Raw genomic sequence first — 19,178 nt, 5'->3', positions numbered from 1 at the left:
ACCTGGAACTCTCACAACCAATGGCTGTAGAAGAGAGTCAACCCATTGGCTTAGACGTTCTGTTAGAGAACCCATCCCTGATAATATAGGGCGCATTGGTGGAGGTGTAGTACCTTTGTGTACTTTGGGTAAGCCATACATTGTAGGTATAGTGGGGCAATCAACCTTGAGATACTCAACATGTGTTCTGGTTAGAACACCCAAAGCTGCGCCTTCATCTATCAAGCTGAACAGTTCTTTTTTGTAAACCGATGTGGGATCTGAAGGCAGTTTTCTGTACGTTGTGGTGTCATTCAAGAGATTGTTCATCTGATCTTTATACATCAATGTGTCCATGACAACAATCAGGCCACCTTTGTCTGCCTTTTTTATAGTGATCTGGTCCATCTTTTTAATTTCCTGGAGAGCTCTGCGCTGCTTCCAATTTAAATTACCTTTATGTGTTCTGTGCTGGACATGTGTGTCTAAAGATCTCAGATCTCGTTCAATGACAGCTTGAAATCTGTCCATGCAGTCAACACGTGATTGAATAGGATAAAATGATGGATTTTTTGTTACAAATTGATCAGCTTGATTTACATCTCGGTTTAAAGATACATTAGACCCATTCAAGTCATTCAGATTTCTCAAAAGACATTGTTCATTAAACGTAAGGTCACAAAATTCATTCCTGACAGCAGAGGTATCCACAATGGAGGTAGATTCCTGTTTGAAAAAATGTCTTTTGACTGTCAAATTACGAATAAATCTGTTGATGTCTATCAATGTATGAAATAAATCAAACCGTTGATCCGGTGCATATTTAAGTCCCAAGGACAACACTTGCAATTGTTCAACTGAGAGATCACAACTAGAAATATTTAAAATATTAGAAAAATCACCTGAAAAAGATGTTACTTTCTGTTGCGGGTAGCCATGCGAAAGTTTCCTGCGGTGTTTGCGGCCCCCGCGCCTCTTGCGTTTTTTGAGTTAAATCTTCTTGGTCTACGGTAGTAGGTGTTGGTGTTATCCACATTTTGATTGATGTTTTCATCACCACCAGTTTCAATAGACCCATTATCCATAGAATCCATGTCTGAGGAACTGAAAGAAACTCGGCGCTCAGATATATCAGAGGAATTAGTACGTTTCAGGATTGGGCGAGGGCTTTTGTGTGCTTTCTGCCATCTACCCCATTCATATACCTGATTTGTTTGATAATCTCTTAAGTCACGTTGAAATTTATTTTTCTTGCGACTCATGATTAAATCTTCTGTTTTCAATAAAGATATTTTTATATTTTTTAATTCCTCATTATATTTAATAGTGTCTTTATTTTCCAAGCTAGTTTTAATGTTGTTGATTTCTGACTGAATATTTTTCAGCTTGGTGTCCTCATATTTCATGATTAATTGCATTAGCTGAATGGAGCAATTACTTAGGATCATATTCCACTCTTGCACAAACTGCTGTGAATATGTGGTGGTGGGAATTTTCTTAATGCGCAACCCTCTGGGGATCATTTCTTTTTGCACATAATTGTCCAAAGTAGTAAAATCCCACCACACTTTCATTTCATTTATCATCAGTTTTTCTAGCTTATTAACGTCTGTGCTGAAAAGGTCTGACTCAGACCCATCCATTGTGGAGGATAAATCCATTGAGAACAACTGAGCGGCTTTACGAGCTCTTTCTGGAAAATATGCACCGGATCAACGGTTTGATTTATTTCATACATTGATAGACATCAACAGATTTATTCGTAATTTGACAGTCAAAAGACATTTTTTCAAACAGGAATCTACCTCCATTGTGGATACCTCTGCTGTCAGGAATGAATTTTGTGACCTTACGTTTAATGAACAATGTCTTTTGAGAAATCTGAATGACTTGAATGGGTCTAATGTATCTTTAAACCGAGATGTAAATCAAGCTGATCAATTTGTAACAAAAAATCCATCATTTTATCCTATTCAATCACGTGTTGACTGCATGGACAGATTTCAAGCTGTCATTGAACGAGATCTGAGATCTTTAGACACACATGTCCAGCACAGAACACATAAAGGTAATTTAAATTGGAAGCAGCGCAGAGCTCTCCAGGAAATTAAAAAGATGGACCAGATCACTATAAAAAAGGCAGACAAAGGTGGCCTGATTGTTGTCATGGACACATTGATGTATAAAGATCAGATGAACAATCTCTTGAATGACACCACAACGTACAGAAAACTGCCTTCAGATCCCACATCGGTTTACAAAAAAGAACTGTTCAGCTTGATAGATGAAGGCGCAGCTTTGGGTGTTCTAACCAGAACACATGTTGAGTATCTCAAGGTTGATTGCCCCACTATACCTACAATGTATGGCTTACCCAAAGTACACAAAGGTACTACACCTCCACCAATGCGCCCTATATTATCAGGGATGGGTTCTCTAACAGAACGTCTAAGCCAATGGGTTGACTCTCTTCTACAGCCATTGGTTGTGAGAGTTCCAGGTTTTTTGAGAGACTCAAGAGATGTTCTACATCAGCTCTCTAATATTGCATGGTGTGATGGTTTTCAATGGATAAGTTGTGATGTCATTTCATTGTATACCTGTATTCCACAAAACATTGTCATTCAAGCACTAGAATTTCATCTGCATAAGTACAGTAACTACACTATTGATTTGTGCAATTATGTTATACAGGTTATCTTTTTCTTAATGACTCATAATTATTTCTCCTTTGATCAGCAGTTCTTTCTCCAATGCAAAGGAGTTTCTATGGGAGGTAAACACTCACCATCTGTTGCTAACTTGGTAATGTCATATTGGGAGGAATTGTTTTTTTATTCGGATTGCAACCCATTTGCGATGGACATTTTCTGGTATGGTAGATACATCGACGATTTACTCCTTATCTGGAGTGGCGATGTGTCTGCCATACCAGAGTTTCTTGTCCATCTCAATTCTAATGACTTCAATCTTCGCTTCACATGCAGTCATAATCCGCACATGATCTCTTTTTTGGACTTGACACTGTGCAGTACTGTGGGCCATGTTATTACCACCTCCACATTTCATAAACCCCTCTCTGGCAATAGCATTTTACATGCGTCCAGCAGCCATCCTGGACATACAATAAAGTCCATACCAGTGGGCGAGCTTACCAGAATAACCAGGAATTGTAATGATGCCAGTATTTTAAAGCAAGAGACCGATCTGTGTTGTAAAAAATTAGAAAAAAGAGGCTATTCTAAGTGGGCTCTTGATAGAGCTAAAAATATAGTACAACAAAAAAAACGCAGCGATATGCTGGTATCAAAAAATAAGGAGAAAAAAGTGTATCAAAATCAAAAAACCTTTTGCTCTATCAAATATAGTCCTCAATACAACGATATTAAATCTCTTATTTTGAAAAACATTCCTATTTTATATGAGGACGAGATTCTTTCTGAAATTCTATCTTCAGGCTGTCAGGTGATTGCAAAAAAGGCTACCACTTTGTCTGACATTCTCTCACCCAGCCTATTTAAACCTAGTAAAGTCTCCCATACATGGTTACACCATATAGGTTTTTATCACTGTGGTGCTTCTAAATGTCGCACATGTGCCCATTCTGTTGTCACGCATTCTTTTACTGATAGCAGTGATAAACAAGAACATAAAATCCAGCAATTTATTAACTGCAATAGTAAGAATGTGGTTTATATGATAACATGCATGAAATGCAAATTAAGTTACATAGGTTGTACCACTCGCATGTTAAAGACGCGTATCTCTGAACATATCACTGATATTGTTGTGTCCACTAATAATAATCGTTCTGTGTCTCATGCGTCTAAGCATTTTATCACCAGTCATCAAAGAAATACTGCATTCCTTCGGGTTGTCGGCATTGAGAGGCTTGGAGTGACAGCCAGAGGAGGAGACTTGAAGAGACGTCTTATGACGCGTGAAGCTTATTGGATGTTTTACCTTAACACTTGCCATCCCATGGGCTTAAATGCTCGCAAGGAAATCATGTTTCATTACTGAGAGATTCACATTGTCTAGTTGTACTATATATTTCACATATGTATATTATATATTTCTTTGTTTTTTTGTGATGTTTTTTGTGATATTTTTGCGTTTTTATTGTATATAATCACTGCTGCATCAGGTGGTGGAGTGATTTTCTGTGATTTTCACAGCTGCTATTTAAACCTCACTCTGGTGCATGGTGAGCAGCTTTGAAAAAGAACTTATTGTTCGAAACATGTAGCTTGCTGCTATTTCTTCTCCTGTGAACCATGTTTTTGGACTTTGGATTTTATCTTTAATAAATTTTGATATTTTTGGAAGCTGGATTTTCTCCTCTATTTGTTCTATTGCCTCACGTGAAGACTGCACGTCATCCGGGCTTCCCCACAACAAATGCCTAGTAGGTGAGCTGGTTTTGTCTCATTTTTTTTTTTCTCTTCTGTTATAACACTGTGGAGTTGGACCTCATGAAAGAGACCGACCCACACAATTTGCATCACAGTGATAGCCTTCCAACCACAGAAACGTCCAGTCATCAACACAAAAACATTAGCAGCCTTGCAGCACTGGAGTCCTGTGCTCCAACCCCACCAAGGACACCATCTGCAAACAGTTTGTATGTTCTACCCGTGTTTGTGAGGGTTTACTCACAGTAATTATTTTTCTACCCACAATAAAAAGACATACAGATAGTAAATTTAGATTGTGAGTCCCAATGGTGACAGTGCTAGCAATGTCTGTAATGCGAATGTTGAATTATTTGCTCTTTATAAGTGATAAAACAAAAAAAAAACTGAAATTGATAATCAACCACACTCAGGTGGCACACATATTAGTTTCGTAGATTACTATTGTCAGAAAAATGTAAGGATAGTAACATGGGTAGTTGACTCAAAGAGAGTGGGGGCTGCTGGTATCAGAGGTCTACTGCTACAGGCAACACACATGGAGGAGACCCAACCAGGAGTCTGCCAATAAATTTGTGTAAATGTGTAGACACCAAATTTATTGGCACACACCAACAAAGTGACATCATTTTCACCACAGTAGAAATAGTCTAGTAGGGACCACAGGTTTTCCACTACACCCGACCAAGCGGATGGACACCCAACCAGGAGTGTCCACATTTCCAAAAATTAGTGGCAGACACCAACAAAGTGGCATCAATTTTACCACAGTAGAAATATTATGATAGGGACTGACAGGTCTTCCAATACACACAACCCAGCAGATGAACACCAAAGCAGGACTGTTCACATTTCCACAGATTAGTTAACATCTCCAGCAGCAGCAACAGCAAGTACAGAAGCCACACTAAAGATATCAGAGACTGCAGTTAAACGAGAACAATGCAGCACACTAAAAACTACAACATCCAGTATCAGAAGTTATCAGTTGTCTTTGGATAGAACGTCACGTTGTTGGCTCACTAGTGCTTTCAGAAACATTAACATCTACCCCACATACACCTTGAACATCAAGCCTAATCCACCTTCCACCAAAAGCTCGCTTTTTCCCACTGATGTTGCTCAGATAGTGTGCTAGGAGCACACTATTAACAACTGAAAATTGGATTTTTTACTCTGCACAACCTCATCACACAGATGAATTTCAGCCGTACAAAATGAGGGAAAATATGGCATGATGAATCACGTTTCTCACAGAAGATAGAATTATTTGAGAGTGGTTGAGGGCTAGATGACAAAGAAGATATGCTCCAATTTTTGTCCCCTACTGTATGACATTAGTAACTGACACATTTTTTGGGAGGCCTGTCGATGAGGTCTGTATAACATAGACTACATGCTCCAAACAATTTGAAAGTGAGATTTCCCCACTGTATGACGTTAGTAACAGAAGATTTTTTGGGGGGCTGTTGATGAAACCTGTATAACATTGACTAGATGATACAAACAATTTCTAAGAGAGTTGTCCCCAACTATATGGCGTTAGTAACAGAAGAAATTTTCTGTGGCCTCTGGTTCAGGCCTATATAACACTCTAGATGCTGCAAACAATTTGGAAGTGAGATGTCCCCTACTGTATGATGTGTAGGGGTTGTACTCACTCAGGTGCGATGGGAGGAATATAGGAGGCTTTAACAGTTCATGGGTTTATTGCTTCATAAACTCAGAAGCAAAAACAGAAAACAAACAGCCTTTAAATCAGGCAAACAAAATACAAAATGTCCATAGCAGGGCTCTGCTCCACCATGCCTGTGAGCACATAGGCTGGGGTAGTGTCCAGATTTCAGGCTCGGTCTGGAGCCAATCACACACAGGAGGTCTTTTCTCTCCCAAAGCACAGACCCTGTGCCAAACAACAGCCTCCAATATATAGGCTGTTAACCACACCCAGAGGTTAGGTATGTGAGTAACTAGACCCGCCCATCTCTCACAGCTACCCGTAACTCGGTCCCAGGTGCATGAAACAAATCTCTTAGTGCTTTCATGGGCTAGAGAAAATACTCCAGGTTACATCACAGAGACAATCCGTCTCAGCAACACATACCTCCCTTTGGCTACGCGATCATTAACCACACTACAGACGTTATTAACAGAAGAATTTTTGGTGGTCTCTGGAACAGGCCTCTGTAGCACACTAGATGCTACAAACAATTTGAAAGTCAGGTCCCCTACTGTATGACGTTAGTAATAGAAGAATTTTTTTGGGCCTGTTGATGAAGCCTGTATAAAATTGACTAGATGCTCCAAACAAATTCAAAGTGAGATCCCCCCTTCTGTATCACGTTAGTAACATTAAAAAAAAATGATGTGGATGACGCCTGTATAATCTGGATGATTGTCCGTGGCGTTGGAATGCCCTCTTTCCTACAGTTGCTGCTGGTAAGGTGCAGGTTTTCCAGAGAAATATGATGACGGTGGGAATGGGAAGCAAGAGAATTAATAACAGGGTGGCTATGGTAAGTATGAGATCCAGGATGCAGCCTACAATGATTAGTTGTTTACCCAACACCAATTACCTTACCATAGAGCGTTTGATGCTTGTCAGAAGATAGTTGTAACAGATGTGCGTCTCAAGCTAGGCATAAAAGATGCCTGTGAGAAATTGGTTGCTGTATCATGTTTATAAAAAAATTAAATAATTACATTTTAATGTGCAACAGCTCTGCACACAGAACAATTTCAATGCCACTAAATGACAAGGTTGGATATATCGGGATGTATCACATTTAGCAACAGGTAAAAAAAAAAGATTTGTGCATGAAGTATGCAGACAGCTTCATATCACCGCCTCAAAATGACAACATGGAATACAGTGGGCTGCATCATGTTTTGCAACAGAAAAAATTATAATATTTTTTATGTGCATGAGCTATGCACACTGTGGATAGCACAGTTGCTCAGTGGTAAGCACTGCAGCCTTGCAGCGCTGGAGTCCTAGGTTCAAATCCCACCAAGGACAACATCTGCAAGGAGTTTGTATGTTCTCCCCATGTTTGCGTGGGTTTCCTCTGGGTACTCGTTTCCTCCCACATTCCAAAGACATACTGATAGGAGATTTAGATTGTGTGCCCCATCGGGGACAGCAATGATAATGTGTGCAAAACTGTAACGCGCTGGGGAATATGTTGGCGCTATATACAAATAAAGATTATTATTTCACCGCCACTAAATAGCAAGGTGAGATATGGCATGGTGAATCATGGTAGCAACTGCACTAAAAAAATGTCTTCATGCACAACAGCTAAAATCACAGAACTATTTCACCACAGCACTAAATGACAAGGTGGGATATGGCATGCTGTTTCACATTTAGCTAGTGAAGAAATAAGATTTAACATGTTATACTCATGCATGGAGCACAATAGAAGCAGTCCACAACACAGTTGTATTGTGGCACCCCACAATGGCATTGCCTCCCTCACAGGGGGTGATGACATGCCTGGAAGCAAGGAGGGTTTCCCTGACTAGATAACACTTACATCCAACATCCTTCCTACTCCAGACCAGAAAGGGGAGCTCTAACACCTGATTACAGGGGAGCTTCCTGATATAAGTTCTGGCCTGGAGGCAGAGTTAGTTAGTTTAAGGAAGACAGAGAGGAGAGAGGAAGCCAAGAGAGGAAGCCAAGGAAGAACCTCAGGGATTTGAGCTGCGACTGAGCTCACTCCAGGACTGAGCGCCAAAGACCGGACACTGGAGTCCGTGGTTGTGTGGGAACTGCAGGCCCTGCAAGTAAATCTGGAGGGCAGGGGATTGCAGGCCTCCTGGCCATCACAACACCTGACGGCACAGCAGCAAATTAGAGCCCGGAGCCGCCACGAAGGAGTTACACCAGTAATAGGCTCTAGTTGCCTGCCATACAGGCAAGTACTACAGACCAATAAGGAACAGAGGACTGAGCATAGCTTTAGGCAGCAAGGACCTCAGAGGACAGCGCAGCAAGGAGGCCTCAAAACCCATTTGACCAGCGGATCCATTTGACCAGCGGATCCTAAGTTGCTTCCAGGCTCCCCGAACCTCGATTGTCATCTGTAACTAGTGCCCCAGCCTGCTCTTCAAACTGTGAGTAAACTGTGGAAACTGCACCCTGCTGTGTCCTCTGAAGTATTACTACACCACCTGCACTACAACATTCACTTCCACCATCATTGACTTTAACACCGTAATTGCCCTGGGACTAAGCTCTACCTGTGGAGAGCTGTAACAACTCTGCTGCATCACCATCAGCCCCAGCAGTCCCCTTTAAGCAGCGTCGGCCATTCCTGGCCGAGTACCACAGGTGACATCACTAGCAATACCCCTATAAACCTTATTTCCCCTTTCAATTCAATGACTCTTTTATTGAACGCCCAGGGCCACGGACCAGGTCACTGCTGCCATGACCACATCCCTTTAAGAAACGGCCCAGTACCGAGTATCCCCAGGGCTGTGGCGGTTGATCAAGTATGACATGTGCCCTGCTGTCTTTGTCTGTGGACCCCAGTAATGGCAAAAAAAAATTGCTGGATTGTCGATTTCACAGCCACACTGGACACTACCTAGCTAAGCTATCTGAGTAAGAAACATCTACCTAGTTAGTTAGCTAAAATCTAGCTGCTAACAGTGCCAGCATCAGGAGCAGCCTGTCTGCACTGTTACAGTGTCAAAATGACGCTAAAACAAGATGTCCGCTTTTTATATGGAGAGGGACATGCGATTTCAGAGCCAATGACACAAACTGTTGTGTCAGGACATTGTAGTTGTTTCCTGCGCCCTGATTGGCTAGCCGCAATGTGCAAACATAAAGTTAGGAAAAAAAATCACTGTTTACAAGAACGCTGCACCACTGAGCTCTGCAAACTCCCTCCCCTCATCAAACATGTTTCCCATGCTCATGATACATCACAATTATCATAGCAAAAGTGCTGAAAATCCTTTTGTGGCACGGCAAATATTTTCCTCCACTTTTTACCGAACTTTTCCGATTTTATAAAATTTTGCTAGTGTTTCCGATCACGAATCCGAATGTGCCATATACGTTGAAAATTTGTGTGTGGCGATCGTTTTCCGAGCAAATTCGCTCATCACCAATAAAGAGTCCATTTTTATTCCTCATCCTTAAAAGTTAAACGGTTTCCTGTTTCATAGACATGATCATTGGCAGATCCCTTGCCTCATCATTGTACCATCATCCGTGGTCGTCATCAGTAGATCAGATCTGCTATTTTATAAACTTTTCCATTCTTGGCAATGTACTGTACTTTATTGTTTCATGACGTCCTGGAATTTTGCCAGTGCTCGCGAGATGGAATCAATATGTCTGTTGCATGTCATTGCACACTATTAAAATGATTTACAATGGTATTTGGTAGACAAGTCAGATGGTTACTCAATTTTTGCAGACCTTAAAATCCAAAAATAATGACGGAGCACTTCTGCTCTGTAAAACATATTTACTCTGCTAACAATCTTGTAGGAATAGACAGCTTTGCTCGGCTAATGGGAGATTTCCTTTTTCACAGATTTGGAAAAAAGAAAACATAAAGGAGTAAATGGGACTTTTTAAGTATAATTGTCTTGCAATCAAGCAAACATCAATCAATTCCAAATACATAAGTATATGTACGACTCACCGATATAAAGAAACTAGTAGGAAGAGGATTGTGAGAAATCTAAAGGTACCTTCACACGAAGCGACGCTGCAGCGATAGCGACAACGATGCCGATCGCTGCAGCGTCGCTGTTTGATCGCTGGGGAGCTGTCACACAGACCGCTCTCCAGCGACCAACGATGCCGAGGTCCCCGGGTAACCAGGGTAAACATCGGGTTGCTAAGCGCAGGGCCGCACTTAGTAACCCGATGTTTACCCTGGTTACCAGCGTAAAAGTAAAAAAAACAAACAGTACATGCTCACCTGCGCGTCCCCCAGCGTCTGCTTCCTGACACTGACTGAGCTCCGGCCCTAACAGCACAGCGGTGACGTCACCGCTGTGCTTTCACTTTCACTTTAGGGCCGGCGCTCAGTAAGTGTCAGGAAGCAGACGCTGGGGGACGCGCAGGTGAGCATGTACTGTTTGTTTTTTTTACTTTTACGCTGGTAACCAGGGTAAACATCGGGTTACTAAGCGTGGCCCTGCGCTTGGTAACCCGATGTTTACCCTGGTTACCAGTGTAAAATATCGCTGGTATCGTTGCTTTTGCTTTCAAACACAACGATACACGGCGATCGGATGACCAAATAAAGTTCTGGACTTTATTCAGCGACCAGCGACATCACAGCAGGATCCTGATCGCTGCTTCGTGTCAAACGAAACGATATCGCTAGCGAGGACGCTGCAACGTCACGGATCGCTAGCGATATCGTTACAAAGTCGTTTCGTGTGAAGGTACCTTAAACTTAAAGGAGTTGTCCAGGACTTTTATACTGATGGCTTATCCTTATCAATATTTGATCGGTGAGGGTGCGACTTCCGACACCCCCACCAATAAGCTGTTCCCAGAGTCTGCCATAAATCTTTAGCTTCAGAGCACAGCTCCTTCAACTGTACATTGACCACGGCCGGATACTGCACATCCACTCCCTACTGCTTCAATAATGGCGTTCTGGTTGGGATATATGGTGGGATACCATTTGAAGTAAGCATTCATGCTATAAGGAGGCTAATGGCCATATAATCGATGGGAGGTAAGTGTCACAGAGATGGCTGCTCCCTGCGATGCAACCCAAAGTATTTTGCTTTAGTGCACGTGAGCACTAAGATGTCATTTAGTGCACCTGGGTCTGCGTTGTGGGTAGCTATGAGAGATGGGCTAGTCTGGCTACCCATATACCTTCCCTGTGGGTGTGGTTACAGCCTACATAATGGAAGCTGTTGTTTGGCACATGGTCTGTGACTGGAGGTGGAGACCTCCATTGTCTGTGTGCAGAGAGGGAGTAGTCTTCCTGTGTATGTGGCTCCAGACTGAGCCTGAGTGCTAGACATTACCCCAGCCTGTGTGTCCAAAGGTCTGAGGGAGCAGAATCCTGCCAGGACCTGTGTGAGGACAGGGTCATGTGACATGGTCATGTGAGTTAGCAGTGGCTGGTGTCTTGAGAGAGCAGGAGCTCTCACATAGCTCTCGGAAGAGCTAGAGGACTGTGCTATGGTCACTGATGCTGTGTTTTGCCTGGTCCTTTTTGTTGGTGCTTGCGGGTTTTATGACACAAATAAACCCACATGGACTTTGAAAGGAACGTGCCTCCTGTCTTCCTCCTGTCGCTCCTGAGTGAGTACTATCCTTACAATGCCATACAGGCATTTTTACTGAACTAAGAGCCCAGCTTATATCTCAGTAGGCACACTGTCCGACTGCTGGGATCACCACATATTATGAGAAAAGGGGTCCAAAGTCTCTGTGTGAATGAAGTGTTAGTGAGTATGAGCCGCCACTGCCTTGATAACTGTCCAATTACTGCTTACAGGAGTGGTGGTCACACATGCTCCCTGACTCGCTAGTCTTACAGGGCGTCATTCATTATGTGTGGTTTCTCCTCTTGTATAATGGATGTGACGCCGTTTCGTCTATGTGGTCGTTTTTATTTTGTTTGTGTTCTTTTATGTTGGATCATTATATCAGAATATCTCAGGGTAAGAATTTCTGCATTTTCTCTCTCAAAATCAATTTCCACAGTTTGTTTGCTTTAATTTGTGACTGTTAAACAATTAGAAGAGACGGTCGGAGCAATCAAGAAACTGCCTGTAAATATTGACCACATTAATTCCTTTCTTTCACACTTAACTAGAGGCTCCGGCTAGTCTGCTGGAATTCTGAGTTTCTGATCACTGTTTATGGGATTCTTTTAGGAAACGGACTAAATTTTCTGAGTACTGTCACTCAAATAGTATAGAACATCTTCCAGCCATGAAAGTCAGTGCAAAGACCAAGGTAAGATCACCCAAGGCAAACTGCAGATATGAAGCTGTCCGTACACACTCATTGTAATGCTGCACCCAAAGGACAAAGATATTCAGATAATTTATTGGAATAAGAGGTTTCAAATGTGACAGCCGATTGTATGAACAAGAAATGTGCTAAAGGAAGATGTCACTTTCCTTCCCCCACCTCTCAGCAGCTGATCTCTTAATCTATCCATTAACTAACTTTTTCCTTTTTTTATTTCAACGTATTACTATCTGTATTTTCCTTCCTTCCTCTTTTTATTCCTGATCTTCTTTCTTCCTCCTTTTCTTCCTCCCTTTTTATTTCTCTTTTATTCCTTCCTATGTTCTCTTCTTTCTTTCTTTCTTTCTTTCTTTCTTTCTTTCTTTCTTTCTTTCTTTCTTTTTCTTTCTTTCTTCTTTTTTCCTTCCCTCCCTTGCTACTTTCTCTTTTTCTTTCTCCTTGTCTATTCCTTCCTTTCTTTCTCCTTTTCGACCTTCCTTCTTATTTTCGTTTTTCTTCCTTCCTTCTTTCTAATTTTCTTCCTTCGTTCTTTAATTTTCTTTGTTCCTTCCTACTTTATATTTTTTTCTTCCTTTGTTCTTTCTCATTTTATTCCTTACCACTTTCTCCTTTTCTTTCTTCCTTCCTACTTTCTCCCTTCCTTTCCCCTTCCTTCCTTTCTCTCTCCTTCCTTCCTTCCTTCCTTCCTTCCTTCCTTCCTTCCATATCTCCTTCATTCCTATTCTTTTCTAACCTGTTTATCTAGCTATTATCTGTCTATCTGCTTTATCCATCTATCTTAGATTCGTCTATATACGTATTTATTTGTCTTCCTAGAAACTAAAAAGAGACATTACCCCAGAAAAATGTTTTCTAAAATATCGGACGCTATTAGCTCATATGTTGCAAAATTTTGGCAAAAAAAATACCGACTCTTTCTCAATCTTCAATTTTTAGTTGAAATGATTCCAATTCTGAGCGATTATAGTCCGACACTTTGGAAATATTTCTGGGAGAAATGTCTGTATTTTGATTCTATATACTGGAAGCCGTGTTAGGTGATTGGCGTTGTGCTGCTTTAATTCCTAGTCTGTCTCTATATTAATAAAATGAGTAGGGCATTAAATGAATAATGAGATGCCGCCCATGTTGGTACATGCTGCATTAAGTGTACTGCTCCTGTGGAGTGTGTGATCCTCATCTGCACAGGGGCCCACCAGGGAATTCACCGATTACCCTGTGGGCCAGTCCGAGCCTGCATAGAATTACATACCAATGAGGTGGTAGAGCTTCATCCATTATGCTGGCGTATATAGCACCAACATGTTTCACAGCACTTTGGGGCTCACAATCTAAATTCCCTATTCGTACGTTTTTCTGGATGTGTCAAGAATCTTCCCTGAAACACTGAAAGACTATACAAGCGCCATGCTGACCAGCTACTTGCTGGCATTTGATCCCAGTATCCCGGTGAGGGTGCTAACCACTGAGCCACCATGCTGTACTAGTGCATGAGACATTATACATGATAGTATCATGCCTAGCGACGGTGTAACTTTAAGACATTTGACCCCATAACCAAATTTCCAACAGCCCCCACCTCATGTAGTACATTTATAATATTGCAGCACAGTGAAATATATTTTCACCCTTTGCAGTAATATTGTGAAGTCTCCAAATCACCAGAAAAGGTGCCATATTGATACTGAGCCATAAGGAATGCTGGCCCTAAAGCCTGGAGTATTTTTAATACAGTTCTAGAGTATGACTCATGCTGTGACTCAAGTGCAGGTCCTGGTGCTTGAGGGACTGTTCAACAAAAGAAGACACTAGTAGGTCTTTGGGAGCCCTGTGACCGCATTGGGGCCCCAGATACCTCAGCTTATGCCTTGGGGTTGTGTTGAGGTGCTGCATACATCCATTGTATGTTGTTGAGTCTATCTGCTATGGAAATATCCATTGGGGACTATCTGTTTTATCTGAATCCATTTCTATAACTGAAACTCCATTATGTAAATTACCAGGCAAAGTTTTCGATATTTCCAGTTTTGTGCTAATAGTTTTTTCCTCAATGCCTGCTCCCAATTAACCTTCCATAGTTCATTTAATCACTAAACTGCACTTTCTAATGTCGGCATTTTTATCTTGTTAATTGCAATTTTTTTTTTTCAAATGCATCTTTTGATTTGAAATCTAATTACATTGCTATCGTCAGAACAGAGATGTTGTAAAACTCGTTGTGTTATTGATAACTTCAGTTCATTACCAAATGAAAATGAGTCTTATCATTTCTGTTCTTCTAACAGTAGATTCCCAAATCATCTAAAAAGATGATACATCCTCCCCACCCCCCCGGAGGAGCAGAACTCTTTGCTCTCCTATCTCTTTGGCTATTACTTATTTAGGTTTTGTTACTATTGTTCTTAGAGGACTGGCACTGAGATGGGAGCTGCTGTCAGAGGCAGCCGGACTACTCATACAAATAGAAAAGTTTGTATAATACTACTAGAAAGGGAATAGAAAAAGCTCCAAAGCCTTCAAACTACCCTGAAAAATTATGTGTGATTGAATTGCATTAGCAATATATGCACACTGATCATGCAAGCAACAGAGGCCTGCAATGTGGCTCTCCCTAGTTTTACCTCGCAGGCAGTGACTCTGATAGTTCAGAGACTGTGAGGGTATGTGCACAAGTAGATGGAACCTCTGTGGATTTTTCTGCACCTGTTTTGATAAATCTGCAGGTAAAAAGCACTGCGTTTTACCTGCGGATTTACCGCGGATTTTATGCGGTTTTTGTGCGGATTCCACCTGCGGTTTTACACCTGCGGATTCCTATAATGGAGCAGGTGGAAACCGCTGCGGAATCCGCACAAAGAATGAACATGCTGCGGAATAAACAACGCAGCGTTTCCGCGCATTTTTTTCCGCTGCATGTGCACTGCGGATTTTGTTTTCCATAGGTTTATATGGTACTGTAAACTCATGGAAAGCTGCTGCGAATCCGCAGCGTCAAAACTGCTGCGGATCCGCAGCAAAATCCGCAACGTGTGCACATACCCTTACTCTCCAGTTCGCAGACAGTGACTCTCCTTGTTCACAGAAAGTCACTCTCCTAGTTCAGAGACTGTTACTTCCCTAGTTCACAGACAGTGACTCTCCTAGTTCACAGACAGTGACGCTTCTTGTCCAAAGACAGTGACTCTTATTGTCCAAAGACAGTGACTCTCCTTGTCCACAAACAGTGACTCTCCTTGACCACGGACAGTGACTTTCCTAGTTCAGAGCCAGTGACTCTCTCAGTTCACAGTGATTCTCTCAGTTGACTGTGACTCTCCGCTCACAGTGATTCTCTCAGTTCACAGTGACTCTCTCAGTTCACAGACAGTGACTTTCTCAGTTCACAGTGATTCTTAGTTCACAGACAGTGACTCTCTTTGTTCACAGACAGTGACTCTCCTTGTCCACAGACAGTGACTTTCCTAGTTCACAGTTAGTTACTTTCCTAGTTCACAGACAGGGACTCTCTCAGTTCACAAACAGTTAATAATAAATATGTAGGAGAGAAAAAAGCACAAATAGGGTCTTATCCAGTGGAGATAGTAAGGTATGCAATCAGATTGCACTCACCTGTCGTGTCTTAGGGTACCGTCTCACATTTGCACTTTGATCGCTACGACGGCACGATCCGTGACGTTCCAGCGATATCCATACGATATCGCTGTGTCTGACACGCAGCGGCGATCAGGGACCTCGCTGAGAATCGTACGTTGTAGCAGATCGTTTGAAACTTTATTTCGTCGCTGGATCTCCCGCTGTCATCGCTGCATCGGTGTGTGTGACACCGATCCAGCGATGCGTTCGCTTGTAACCAGGGTAAACATCGGGTTACTAAGCGCAGGGCTGCGCTTAGTAACCTGATGTTTACCCTGGTTACCATCGTAAATGTAAAAAAAACCAAACAGTACATACTTACATTCCGGTGTCCGTCAGGTCCCTAGCCGTCTGCTTCCCTGCACTGACTGTGAGCGCCGGCCGTAAAGTGAAAGCACAGCACAGCGGTGACGTCACCGCTCTGCTTTGGCCGGCGCTTACACAGGATGCAGGAGGAGTGCAGGGAAGCGGACGCCGGCACCGGAATGTGAGTATGTGGTTTTTTTTTTTAACGTTTACGCTGGTAACCAGGGTAAACATCGGGTTACTAAGCGCGGCCCTGCGCTTAGTAACCCGATGTTTACCCTGGTTACCCGGGGACTTCGGCATCGTTGGTCGCTGGAGAGCTGTCTGTGTGACAGCTCTCCAGCGACCACACAACGACTTACCAACGATCACGGCCAGGTCGTATCGCTGGTCGTGATCGTTGGTAAATCGTTTTGTGTAACGGTACCCTTACTCTTTATTTTAGAGCGCGGAAACTCATCAGAGTTGACAGCTGCTGCAGAGCCACTGGTCAAAGGATCCAATGACCAAAGAACGTAGTATCTAACTGGAGAAATTCGTGGATATCACCTGTGCTGCTGTACAAATCATGATCCACATGGTTGTAAGAAAGAATTGATGGTTTATTCACTCAACGTGTTTTGAAGTCATTATGACTTCTTCATAATGACTTTGAAACTTCTTGAGTGAATAAACCATCAATTCTTTCTTACAACCATGTGGATTATGATTTGTACAGCAACGCAGGTGATATCCATTAATTTCTCCAGTTTGATACTAAGTTCACAGACAGTGACTCTCTTAGTTCACAGACAGTGACTCTCCTAGTTCACAGACAGTGACTCTCCTAGTCCACAGACAGTGACTCTCTTAGTTCACAGACAGTGACTCTCTTAGTTCACAGTCAGTGACACTCTTAGTTCACAGTCAGTGACTCTCTTAGTTCACAGTCAGTGACTCTTCTTGTCAACAGACAGTGACTTTCCTTGTTCAGAGACAGTGACTCTCATTCGCAGACAGTGACGCTCCTTGTTCACAGACAGTGACTTTCCATATTCAGAGACAGTCACTCCCCTAGTTAACAGACAGCGACTTTCCTAGTTCACAGACAGTGACTCTTATTGTTCACAGACAGTAACTCGTTGTTCACAGACAGTGACTCTCGTTGTTCACAGACAGTGACTCTTGTTGTTCACAGACAATAACTCCTTGTTCACAGACAGTGACTCTCGTTGTTCACAGACAGTGACTCTCCTTGTTCACAGACAGTGACTCTCCTAGTTCACAGACAGTGACTCTCCTAGTTCACAAACAGTGACTTTCTAAATTCACAGACAGTGACTGTCCTAGTTCACAGACAGCAACTCTCCTAGTTCACAGACAGCGACTCTCCTACATCTCCCTCCCTATCAATTGCATCAGTATTATTCCATTTTCACAGACACCTATCTTCTTCACTGCTGTGCTGTCACACACTGTGCATCTAATTGATTTTCTCAACTCTATTACCATTATTTTTTCTTACTGATCACTGTATATAGAGCCCTCAATGAGTTCATGAAGGTCGCATTTCGCTTCATCATCCCCTCTCAGCAATCATTTGATCGTCGGGTGTCATAAATCTGCAGGAGCTGTTAGATTTTTCAGACCCAGATCAGCTCTACAATACAGTCATGAGGCTGAATTTATTAATGTATCAGCCTAAATAACATGGGAAATCAGCAAAAAAAAAAAAAAAAAAGTAATAATAATAACAATAAAAAGAATATATGAATGTGTAGGCTATGTTCACCTTTAATTTTTGAGAGTTTTCTTCAAGAGCAATCCACTTCGGGAATTACTGCTTTTTTCTTAGTATTTATAGATGCTTTTTGCAGTGTTTTAAGCTGATTCTGCCAATAATCTGCATCAAACTCCAAAGCAAAGTTTTCCTAACTAGGTCAGGAAAAAAAGACATGTGTGAACAGCAAAGTGGATTTCCATTGAAATCAATAGGAAGAGTGTTCAAACTGTATTTGAAGCTGGTTTTGATTTGGATTTTGGAGCAGATCAGCTTCAAAATCCTTTTTTAAAAAACTCTGCATAAACAAATCAGCTTACGTAGTTAATTTGGTGTCGATTTTTCGATGCATTAATGAGGTGTAGCTGCAGCATTTCTGCAACATTACCACTGTGTTTCAACATTCAAATCAGCATCTATTTTATGTGGCTTTTGTTGCAGATTTTGTAAAGGGTTTTACCAAATGCCTTGCAGTGGGTAAAGTCTGCAATAAATTCCACGCAATTGACAACCTGTGGATCATACAATCTGCAACACAGGTCAATTTATGCACAGAAAAATAACGCCACATGCAGGTGAAATTTTTAAAGTCTCAATATCTTAGCTGATACAGTATTATGCTGCGTATTTTCTGCCCTAAAATCTGCAAAAAAAATCTGAACCAAACTTGTATCGTGTGCTCACTTCAAAAGTGAGCTTTCCATGTCTGCCAGTGCCCACCATACCATCTTCGAGCGCTCCATCGTCTTTTGATAGTATCTTCAAACACTGATAAGTACACAGCCAGGCGGAAAATGCTTTCTACACGCCTATATGATGAATTGGGCCATGCCAAATGTTAACTTCTGGTAAATATTAATGTGTTCCAAGGAGATGAGTCACATTACAAGACTCAGAGGTGAGGTCATCAATGAAGAAGTATGGCAGGCCAATGAAGAAGTATGGCAGGCCGATTTCAATATTCATTCAAGCAAAAACATTTATAAGCAAGTACTGGAGATCTGGAGATGTGCAATGAATAGAACCCACTGGAAAAAAAAAGAAAATTACCATTCCTAACATGAGATATAATAGACAAATGCATTCAAATTTGGCCGGCGAT

General features: G+C 41.8%; 1 long non-coding RNA gene across 1 annotated transcript in view; it reads left to right on the top strand.

The window, feature by feature from the left end:
* Nucleotides 1-19,178, top strand: part of LOC143817995 (uncharacterized) — a 77,484-nt gene that overhangs the window by 15,619 nt on the left and 42,687 nt on the right. Inside the window, exon 2 of the long non-coding RNA XR_013224267.1 lies at nt 12,279-12,360. This is a non-coding gene — a long non-coding RNA (uncharacterized LOC143817995). The remainder of the gene's footprint in view (nt 1-12,278; nt 12,361-19,178) is intronic.

This window comes from Ranitomeya variabilis, chromosome 1 (assembly GCF_051348905.1).
Source record: "Ranitomeya variabilis isolate aRanVar5 chromosome 1, aRanVar5.hap1, whole genome shotgun sequence".
NCBI lineage: Eukaryota > Metazoa > Chordata > Amphibia > Anura > Dendrobatidae > Ranitomeya > Ranitomeya variabilis.
This window is presented reverse-complemented; position numbering and strand designations above follow the sequence as displayed.